This window comes from Anas platyrhynchos, chromosome 38, assembly GCF_047663525.1.
Source record: "Anas platyrhynchos isolate ZD024472 breed Pekin duck chromosome 38, IASCAAS_PekinDuck_T2T, whole genome shotgun sequence".
Lineage (NCBI taxonomy): Eukaryota > Metazoa > Chordata > Aves > Anseriformes > Anatidae > Anas > Anas platyrhynchos.
Window position 1 is genome coordinate 1,266,512 of NC_092626.1, and position 11,841 is coordinate 1,278,352.

The following is an 11,841-nucleotide window of genomic DNA, read 5'->3' on the forward strand; positions in this document are numbered from 1 at the left end:
AGCACGGACGGCAGAAAATGGGTGCATGGCTGGATGGATGGCTGGGTGGGAGTTGGGAATTCAGCCTTGGGATCAGAACTGGGAGGTTATTGGGATAGGAAATGATCAGTGGGATGGGAAGTGATGATGGGGATAGGAACTCATTGGGATGGGAAAAATGGGTTTTCTTTGTATTAAATTTACATTTTTAAATGTTATTTAATTTCCTGGGTTTTATTATTTATTTAATTAAATCCACTTTATTGATTGTGTTGTACAGTATGGCATTGTTTCATTATTATAAAATGATAAGTATTTAATATTATTAATTAAACAATATTTATATATTTTATACTCGTAAGGGGGTGTCGAGAGGCAGGAGACCTTTTCTCCATTAACACCAGCGACAGGACCCACGGGAACGGGGTTAAGCTGAGGCAGGGGAAATTTAGGCTTGACATCAGGAGGGGGTTCTTCACAGAGAGGGTGGTTGCACACTGGAACAGGCTCCCCAGGGAAGTGGTCACTGCACCGAGCCTGTCTGAATTTAAGAAGAGATTGGACTGTGCACTTAGTCACATGGTCTGAACTTTTGGGTAGACCTGTGCGGTGTCAAGAGTTGGACTTGATGATCCTTAAGGGTCCCTTCCAACTCAGGATATTCTATGATTCTATGATTCTATGCTACATTATAAATTATCAATATTCTCATTTCTTATTTTGTTTGTTTTTATTCCTTTTGTACCCTATTAAACTCTCTTTATCACGGTGCACTGGTTTGTTCTTATACTTTTTCTTATACTGTGGAGCCCAAAACTGCACTCAGTACTCAGTACATGGAATACCAAGAGAGACTGCCTGGCATTTTCTCTTCTCTGCAGAAGCTCTGTTGCTAACACTGTCCAGAAATCACCACTGTCACAGACAGTAGTAGCATTCCCTCCTCCCACAGTTGGTTCTTCCCCCCCAAGACTTAGACACCATCCAGAAAAATAAGAAGAATAATACTAATAAAGTAAATAAAATAAAATAAAATAAAATAAAATAAAATAAAATAAAATAAAATAAAATAAAATAAAATAAAATAAAATAAAATAAAATAAAATAAAATAAAATAAAATAAAATAATAAAATTAATTAAAATAGTCAAAAGCCGTCAGGAAGGCAGTGGTGCAGACTGTGGAGAGCCTGGGTTCAAATCCTTCTTCTGTGAGGCTCTGAACCTATATCCCACCACAATCTCTCTGCTAATGTATGGCAGGGAAAGGAGGAAGAAAGAACATATCTCCTGCACTTTCCATTTATTGTTGACTGACAATTCTGTAGAGTTATAAAGCCTCAATCAGTGAGATACAGGGTTCTTCTCACATTGTCTCACTGTGCCCTAAGCGGAACAGCTCTCATTTAATAGATGCTTCACCACAAAATCATGAGTCATCTGCAGTTTTGAACTTTTCTGGGATCAAGTCCCTTCAGATGGTTGAGGAATCTGCTCCAGCACCTATGTAAACTGGTGCTCTACTAAGCTAGTGAGTGAACAAGAGAGAAATCCTCTGCTAGATGACTTGACAAATTGGGTCTGAAAATAGTGTTGAGGCAGAATAGTCCACGATTTTTGCCTTGGGTGCACAGAGGGATTGGGTGTTGTAGACTTCTTTTATTCTTCATTAAGATAAACATTTTCAAAAATGTGCTTGTTCAACCTTGCTCCCACTGTGTGCATGGGAGGGAGATAACTGAAAGAGGGGAGCGTTGCTTGGATCCTGCAAGTGGCTGAGGTCCAGTGGGGTTGGAGGCTTTCTTCCTCCTTTTGGAAATGCAAAGCAACCCTGCACCTCCCCTGCACTTGCAGGAGGATCATGACAGCCCAAAGCACAGCGGCTTTGTAATTGCTGCATACACTTCGATCGGATTTACGTGGCAAGGGTTTGGTAGCAGGGGCCTGCAGGGATGGCGTCTGTGAGAACAGTCCAGACAACAGCCAGCTCCAGATAGCTCCAAAAGGGCCCCGGCGCTTGCCAGAGCTGAGCCAATAAGCGATGTTGTTTGCACCTCTGGGAGAGCAGATGTAAGAAGGGAGAAATGCTGCTGCACAACAGAAGCTGGAAGAGCAAGGAGTGAGAAGCAGCCCTGCAGCCCCCAAGGTGAGTGCAGCAGGAGGCAGGAGGTGCTCCAGGCTCACAGCAGCAGTTCCCCTGCGGGCTGTGCAGGGAGAGGCCCCTGGTGGAGCAGGCTGTCCCCCTGCACCCATGGGTCCCACATGGAGCAGATCTCCACGCTGCAGCCCCCCTGTGGCTGGAGGAGCCCCCGGTGGAGCAGGTGGCTGTGGCCTGGAGGAGGCCGCGGCCTGTGGAGAGCCCCCGCAGGAGCAGGCCCCGGGCTGGACTGGAACAGGCTGTGCTGAGCCTGCTTTGCCCGTGACGCTCCTTGTGGAGTGATCTCCCTATCCTTCTGGCAGCCCTTGAGCCCTTTCCAGCCTCTTTTCTCCCCTTGGCGTTGGAGGAGGGGCAGGGAGAGAGCGCTTGTGCTGGAGCTCAGCTGCCCAGCTGAGGAAAACCACCACGGTTTGCTCTCTCTTGCCGCTGCTGCAGCACGCTGGTAGCAGCCAGCAGCATCTGTTCTTCGAGCCTCAGCAAGCACACAGCATCTTCCTTGAAGGGATCCCTTTCCTTCACGCCTGCCAGGCGCCGCCTCCAGAGGCTGAGGGCTTGTGCCCCGTTTGCAAGCGCTTTCTCAGTGCCCCCTTCCCCAGAGAAGGATCCCAGCTGCTTGGCTTCCCTGCCCTCTGCTGCCAGGCTCCCGCAGCTGCTATCCCAGCAGCGCAGCAGCCAGCTGACAATGTGCTCACCTGGAGGACAGCTGCAATCTTGTCCCATGGCTCGCAGCTCGCCCAGGGATGGGGATCACCTGCTTGCTGCTGCTTTTCTCTCTGCTCTCCTTTCCAACAGCCTCCTGTTCCCTGGGATGGCCCTACCTTGGGGTAGGCTGCCTTGCCTTCCTCTTGCTCCTTCCCTTTCTTGGGAGGACTTTCTGCCCTTCCGAAACGAGATGACTTCTGCATGCATTCCTTCCCCTTGTGTGTATTGGCGCCTGAGACAGCACCGGGGTAGTCCCCGGAGCCAGCTCTTAGGGCCTGTGCCAGGCTTGGAGGGGCTGCAGGGAACATGCCAGGGGCCGGAGGGGCTGCAGGGCGAGTGACAAGGCTTTGAGGGGCCTCAGGTCCCAGCGCAGTGGTTGAAGTCGATGCAGGGAACATCAGAGTTGTTGGAGGGGCTGCAGGTAAAATGCCAGGGGTTGCGGGGGCTGCAGGGTGTGTCACAGCTTAGCATCAGGTCAAGACGCATTTTCCTATAACCAGACATTTCCTCCTGAAGGGGCTGAAGAGCATGGAATGGTCTTCAAAATGCACAGAGCAGACCCCAGCAAACGTAGGGATGCTGCTAGCAAGTAGGTAACTTTATTGTTCCTGTTGTTAATTTTGTTTCACAACAACAGATGCAAATATGTATCTTGAGTTGAGGGCAAAGGTGACCTTGGATCTGAAGCACACAGGCGTTTGCTAATGTACCCCATCCAGAGTGAATCCAGAACGACTCCGAAGGAAAAATAAAGTCCAAACCAATGCGTTGTGATAAAGAGAGTTTAATAGGGTAGAAAAGGAAGAGAAACAAACAAAATAATAAATAATGATATTTATAATTTATAATATATTAATATATAAAACTATTTAATACTAATAAATACTAAGACTTATAATTTTATAATAATAAAACAATGCCATACTGTACAACAGTCAATAAAGTGGATTTAATGAAATAAATAATAAAACCAACAAATTAAAGGAAAATTAACAAATTTAAATTTAATAAAAATAAAAACCATTTTTCCCATTCCAATGAATTCCTATCCCCATCATCACTTCCCATCCCACTGATCACCTGCTATCCCAAAAACCTCCCAGTTCTTATCCCCTCGGCATCCCAGTGCAAGAAGTGCTGCAGGCAGAGGCCTTGCTGAGTGACCACCTAAGGAGAGGAATGTAATCCAGAAGGAAGGAAAGAAGAGCAAAGGGGGGCCAAAACAGCAGGGCCGCAGCCCTGGGAGGAGCGGGAGCCAGCTGCTGGACCTGCCATGGTGACTGGAGAGTGGGGCGGTTGCTTGGGGAACCCGAGCAATGGGGGTTCCGTCCCAACGGCTGACCAGCCCCTCGCCGACATCGTGGGGAGGACTGCAGGCTTTGGACCCAAGCAGGCTGCCCAGCGCAAGACATGGCCTTCCCCAAACAAACACTTGCAAAGAAATGCTATATAGAAACCTCTCCTGCGATTAGAACACCTTCTCCAGCTCCCAGAGAAAGTGCTTTTTCCCCTCGTGCTTCTGAAGCCATTGCACTAAAAATGCAAACGCATCTGTATCCCTCCACATGCTCTGAATAAGAGCCATAAGATTCAAAACCACCCTATTTGTTCTCCCCACAAAGCCGAAAAAAACACCAGTTGAAACAGAGTTTTCTACCTCTCTCCCACAAATTTACATTCACATATCCTATGACTGCAAAAATAGAAGGCGGGGCTCAGGAGGAACAGCCAGTGTTGGAAATGAAAAAAAGCAGCCTCTTTCTTCAGAGTCTTAAGCCTATGCTACTAAGAAAAACAAAAGAAAACAAAACAAAACAAGAGGAGAGAACAACAGCGGGAAATTTACCTATTCTCCAGGTGTTTAATTGCAAAGCCTCCTCTGGAGGATCAACAGCTGTGAACTCAGCGTGCTTAGGAGAAATCAGATCTACGTCTGAACCACAACCATTTCAGTAGCATCACTAACTTATGTTACTCTGAAGAAGCAGTCAGCACCGTTTCTATGTTAGGAAATAGCTGAACACAGTCTGTTATTCACAGGAATTATTCAGGCAGGCTTCTTTAGGAAGGCTGGGTTTCACTAGAACATTACTAGCCTGTAAGCCTCATGGCATCACCTTCCATCTTGACTGCTAAACCTCCTTGCTCCCTACTATCTTCTTTGCCAAGATACAGCTGTCCACGTTTACTTTTCCTACTTGGCTGGACTGAATTTAAGAAGGGATCCTGCAACTCTTCCTCTTGTTTGCCACTTAATCATCACACCAAATGAAAACTATTTGCCTTTCACCTCTTTATTTCAGGCCTTCTTTCCTAGTGGTCATTTAAAAACGGAAAGAAAAAGTCCATCAACTTTTTTTTTTTAATATTCAGCAGACTCTTAAGTCATCAAGCACTTCAAGACTGTTTGAAATAATCTCTACATTAATAGAAAAGGAATTCCTCAGACACACTGCGGCCGCTTACCTTTAATACACTCGTTGGATGAGACGGAGCTGTATTTCTTGCTTTCGCCTGCACTGGAAGGCTTCCCTTCCTTGTAAGGTTGTTTACTGCTCTCACTTGTGCATTGCTCACATGAAGAGCCATCTGGAGGATGGGATTCTTCCTTCTTCTCCCGCGTTATCTTCTGGAAACGAGGATCTAAGTGTTCCAAGGAGCCTTTCACTTTCCTGGTGTTTCTCTTTTTTCTTCTTTTTCTTCTCCTTTTTCTTCTTTTTTTACGCTTGCGATTGGCATTGTCAAAGTGGAGCGCACAGAAACACAAATCATGAAGTCTGAAAGAAACATGCAAGTTTAAAAGAGAAAAAAAGATGTGGCACTTGTTGCCTATATGAAACTTTATTTATTTTACCACAGGTGATGATTTGCAGCATGTCAGCTATTTTGTGGTGCTTTGTGCACACGCAACTTACTTTAGATGTAGCAAACTTAAGCCCTCAGATTGAAGGACCATAGGTCCTGGTTTGTACACAGATCATTAACAATGGCTAGCTCTGGAATACGTGCAAGCAGAAAAAAACTTTTAACCTAATCCAGAATGGTGTACGGATGTGTTTCCAACTATGTGGTCCAAAGCTAGTGCTCTGACACAATTCAGCAATAGCTTTCCTATCTTCACCGATCAACCTAACAACATGATCCCCAGCCAGCTGATGCTATCTAAGTAACTTAGAAACTACCAGAACAAAAAAAAAAAAAAAAAAAAAAAAGAAGAAAATAGAGAAGAAAAAAAAAGGAGAAAAAAAAAAAAAAAGGAATACATGAGAAGCACCCAGAAAAGAATTAGGATAAAAAATGCGGAGTATGCTGGAATCCTTGCTTACTTGGAATCCTTCTCTCCATGTTTATCCTTAGACTTCTTTTTCTTCTAGAACTTGTGATATTTTTGCATTTTTTTCACCACCTAAAAGCTCCTTTTCTATCTTTCTGTCTTTCCTTTCTATTTCACTTTCACTACCTTCTGCACGGGTAGATTTTCTTTTTCTGTTTCCTTCTGTTTCATTTTTCTGGCGACAGTTCTCCAAATGAGCTGACACAGGTGGAAGCGCATGTCTTTCACGAGAATGTCTTCCAGAATGTTGCTGAGATACCGAGCAACGATGCAAGTCTGCTCGGGGTGTGCTAAAGCGACGTACATCTTCATCTCTCAAGAGGGAACCGTGAGGCCATCCACTTTTGTAATGATAATGCTTATGTGACCTGCCGTAGTAAGTTGCAGTCCATTTGTCAAAGGCTGCATCGCCGTGAGAGAACTTTCTCTCTCTACTGTCTCCTGTCGCATGAGGTGAATAGTAATCATTGGAATAGCTACATCTTTCCCATCTCCGTGCTTCATCTCGATAGTATCTTTCTCTGCTCCAACTTCTTTCCCCTTTGGATCGGTAATATCTATTGCTACCTTGTTCTGATCTTCCTCCGCTGCCAGATGTGGACTTTGAATATTTGACTGCTCTTCTGCCATTCTCAGGGCTGCTTCTTTCACCAGGGAAAGATCTGCACCTGCTTCCCTCCCAGTGCTCCTGCTTGTGACGCTTTTGCTCAACAACTTCCACGCTCTGAGAACACCTCCTCTTGCTGGAAGGACCTGCTTTTTGACTCTCCTTCTCTTCACTAGGAGCATGTTCCCTCTTGCTTTGGTAATGCTCTTTCTCAGTGTTTTTAGTCTTGGCCTTTCTACCTTGGCATCTCTCTGCAATAGCTGAGGAGGAAAGCTTTTTAGAGCTACATTCAGTGTCACACTTGAGAGAGGAAGTTTGCCGCAATTTCTCACCACGCTCTTTGGCGTACAAAACGTTTTCTTTTGAAATGAGGTCACGTTCTTTTGATCTTCTTGGTTTCGCCTTGTCTCCACCGTCATCAAATTGGTACTCTGCGAGGTATTCATCCTTCCCAGCAGATTTCGGAGGGTCCACGACACTGCACAAAATAAAATCACATTTCTCACTTCTGCTGAAGGACGTGAAGATTAACAGTAAAACCTTCCAAAGGCAAACAAACAAACAAAAACCTCCGGACTACAGGAACACTCGCAAAGATATGCCATTTAGAAACCTCTCCTGCGATTAGGACACCTTCTCCAGCTCCCAGAGAAAGTGGTTTTTCCCCTCGTGCTTCTGAAGCCACTGCACTAAAAAAGCAAATACATCTGTCTCCCTCCATATGCTGCTGCTCTGAATAAGAGCCAGAAGGTTCAAAACCACCCTATTTGGTCTCCCCACATAGCCGAAAAAAACACCAGTTGAAACAGAGTTTTCTACCTCTCTCCCAAGAATTTACATTCACATATCCTGTGACTGCAAAAATAGAAGGCGGGGCTCAGGAAGAACAGCCAGTGTTGGAAATGAAAAAAAGCAGCCTCTTTCTTCAGAGTCTTAAGCCCTCGCAAAGATATGCCATTTAGAAACCTCTCCTGCGATTAGGACACCTTCTCCAGCTCCCAGAGAAAGTGCTTTTTCCCCTCTTGCTTCTGAAGCCATTGCACTAAAAAAGCAAACACATCCGTCTCCTTATACCTGCTGCTCTGAGAAAAAAGGCATAGGGGCGAGCGGGGAACAGCCAATGTTTCTCCAGACAGTGGAGAAAAATGGAAAAGCATTCTATGAAGGAACACGAGTTCTCCTTGAGGCACCAACCTGCATCAGAGTGATATGCTCAGTGCTGATGATTAGTTCTGTTCGTAACGCTGGACATACAGTATGGAATTGTACTAATTTCAATCACAGAATCACAGAATCACAGAATTTCTAGGTTGGAAGAGACCTCAAGATCATCGAGTCCAACCTCTAACCTAACACTAACAGTCCCCACTAAACCATATCCCTAAGCTCTACATCTAAACGTCTTTTGAAGACTTCCAGGGATGGTGACTCCACCACCTCCCTGGGCAGCCCGTTCCAGTGCCTAACAACCCTTTCAGTAAAGAAATTCTTCCTAACATCTAACCTAAAACTCCCCTGGCGTAACTTTAGCCCATTCCCCCTCGTCCTGTCACCAGGCACATGGGACAACAGGCCAACCCCCACCTCGCTACAGCCTCCTTTAATGTACTTATACATAGCAATAAGGTCACCCCTGAGCCTCCTCTTCTCTAGGCTGAACAAGCCCAGCTCCTTCAGCCGCTCCTCGTAGGACTTGCTCTCCAGGCCCCTCACCAGCTTCGTCGCCCTTCTTTGGACCTGCTCAAGCATCTCGATGTCCTTCTTGTAGCGAGGGGCCCAAAACTGAACACAGTACTCGAGGTGCGGCCTCACCAGAGCCGAGTACAGGGGGACGATCACCTCCCTAGCGCTGCTGGTCACACTGTTTCTGATACAAGCCAGGATGCCGTTGGCCTTCTTGGCCACCTGAGCACACTGCTGGCTCATATTCAGCCGACTGTCCACCATCACTCCCAGGTCCTTCTCTGCCTGGCAGCTCTCCAACCATTCCTCTCCCAGCCTGTAGTTCTGCTTGGGGTTATTGCGCCCCAGGTGCAGGACCCGGCACTTGGCCTTGTTGAATTTCATACAGTTGACCTCAGCCCATCGGTGCAGCCTATCCAGATCCTCCTGCAGAGCCTTCCTACCCGCGAGCAGATCGACACACGCACCTAGCTTGGTGTCATCTGCAAACTTACTGAGGGTGCACTCAGTGCCGTCATCCAGATCATTGATGAAGATGTTAAAGAGGACCGGCCCCAGCACCGAGCCCTGGGGGACGCCACTAGTGACTGGCCTCCAACTGGACTTGGCTCCATTTACCACAACTCTTTGGGCCCGGCTATCCAGCCAGTTTCTAACCCAACGAAGCGTGCGCCAGTCCAAGCCAAGAGCAGCCAGTTTCTTGAGGAGAACGCTGTGGGAGACGGTGTCAAAAGCCTTGCTGAAGTCAAGGTAGACCACATCCACAGCCTTTCCCTCATCCACCCAGCGCGTCACTTTGTCATAGAAGGAGATCAGGTTCGTCAAGCAGGACCTGCCTTCCATAAACCCATGCTGGCTGGGCCTGATCGCCTGCTTGCCCTTCAAGTGCCGCATGATGACTCCCAAGAGGATCTGCTCCATGAGCTTCCCTGGTACTGAGGTCAAACTGACCGGCCTGTAGTTCCCCGGGTCTGCCCTCCGGCCCTTCTTGTAGATGGGCGTCATATTTGCTAATCGCCAGTCAGCTGGGACCTCCCCCGATAGCCAGGACTGCTGATAAATGATGGATAGGGGCTTGGCCAGCTCCTCTGCCAGTTCTCTCAGTACCCTTGGGTGGATCCCATCCGTCCCCATCGATTTGTGGACATCCAAGTGCCGTAGCAGGTCACCAACCAGTTCTTCGTGGATGGTGAGGGCCACATCCTGCTCCCCGTCCCCTTCCACCAGTTCTGGGTACTGGGTATCCAGAGAGCAACCGGTTTTGCCGCTAAAGACTGAGGCAAAGAAGGCATTAAGCACCTCCGCCTTTTCCTCATCTCTTGTAACTAAGTTTCCCCCCGCATCCAGTAAAGGATGGAGATTCTCCCTAGTCCTCCTTTTTGTGTTGATGTATTTATAAAAGCGTTTTTTGTTATCTTTAACAGCAGTAGCCAGATTGAGCTCCAGATGAGCTTTGGCCTTCCTAATCCTGTCCCTGCACAGCCTCGCTACATCCTTATAGTCCTCCTTAGTGGCCTGCCCAATTTTCCAAAGATTATAAACCCTCTTTTTTCTCCTAAGCTCAAGCCACAATTCTCTGTTGAGCCAGGCTGGTCTTCTTCCCCGCTGGCTCATCTTTGGGCGCATGGGAATAGACCGCTCCTGCGCCATTAGGATTTGCCTCTTAAAGAGCGCCCAGCCTTCCTGGACTCCTCTGCCCTTCAGAACCGCCTCCCATGGGACTCCACCAACTAGTGTCCTGAGCAGCCCAAAGTCAGCCCTCCGAAAGTCCAATACAGTGGTTTTACTGGTTCCCTTCCTGGCCCCGCCAAGAATAGTGAACTCCACCATTTCGTGGTCACTCTGCCCAAGACTGTTCCCGACAATCACATCCTCCACCAGTCCTTCTCTGTTTGTGAAGAGAAGGTCTAGCAGGGCACCACCCCTGGTAGGTTCACTAATCAGCTGCGTCAGGAAGCTATCTTCCACTTTCTCCAGAAACCTCCTAGACTGCTTCCTCTGGGCTGCGTTGTGCTTCCAGGATATGTCAGGGAAGTTGAAGTCCCCCACGAGTACAAGCGCCGACGATTTCGCAACTTCTGTCAGCTGCCTGTAGAACTCCTCATCCGTCTCCTCATCCTGGTTCGGCGGTCTATAGCAGACCCCGACCAGGACACTAGCCTTGTTGTCCCTGCCAATCCTAACCCAAAGGGACTCGATCTTGTCATTCCTAGCCTCGAGTTCTACAACATCGAAAGACTCTCTAATATAGAGAGCCACACCGCCACCCCTTCTGTGCTGCCTGTCCCTTCTGAAGAGCCTATAGCCAGGCATCGCAGCACTCCAGTCATGAGACTGGTCCCACCACGTTTCCGTGATGGCAACCAAGTCGTAGCCTGCCCGCTGCACGATGGCTTCCAGCTCCTCCTGTTTGTTACCCATGCTGCGTGCATTGGTGTAGATGCACTTCAGCTGGGCCTTTACCTTATCCTCCGGCCTTGCCATTGCTCCCCCTGGCACAGCCCCAACAGTCCTTGCTTCAGCCCCATCCCCCTTCTTACCTAGTTTAAAGCCCTATCAATGAGCCCCGCCAGCTCCTGGCCCAGGATCCTTTTTCCCCTAAAGGATAGGGACCCGTCTACGGCCACCAGACCAGGTGCTGAGTAAACTGCCCCATGGTCGAAAAACCCAAGATTTCTGCGTAGGCACCAGCCCCGGAGCCACGTGTTTAACAGGTGGGCTTTCGTTGTCCTCTCCGTACCCCTTCCTGTCAACGTAGGGACGGACGAAAAAACTACTTGCACTCCTGCTCCGTCCACTAACCGTCCCAGCCCCCTAAAGTCTCTTTTGATAGCCTTCAGGCTTCTGTCATCAATGTCATCACTGCCCGCCTGGACTATCAGGAGAGGATAATAATCAGAGGGGCGTACCACGTTGGGGAGCTTCCTGGCAACATCCCTGACCCTGGCCCCAGGGAGGCAGCAGACTTCGCTACGGGTAGGGTCAGGCCGACAAATAGGGCCCTCTGTCCCCCTAAGGATAGAGTCTCCCACGACAATCACCCTTCTTTCTTTCTTGGTGGAGGCAGTCCTGATGCGTGGAGTTGACCTCCTCGCCCTAGGCATCCTCCTGGGAACACTTTCTATCTCTTCCTCAGTTGCTGGTCTCTCAATCTCCAGGGCCTCAAACCTGTTTTGTAAGGGCACCTGGGAAGGTGGGGCCGGAAGGGGAGGGCATCGCCTGCCATGTCGCGCAGGGACCTGTCTCCACTCCTCCTCAACTCCCAGATCCCCTCCCTCTGTCCGACGACGACAGGGCAGGGGGTCCACCCCCGTTTGGGGTGTCTCACCCCGGTACCTCTCCTTGAGGCCCTGCAGGGAGTTGCTCCAGAAGTCTATCTC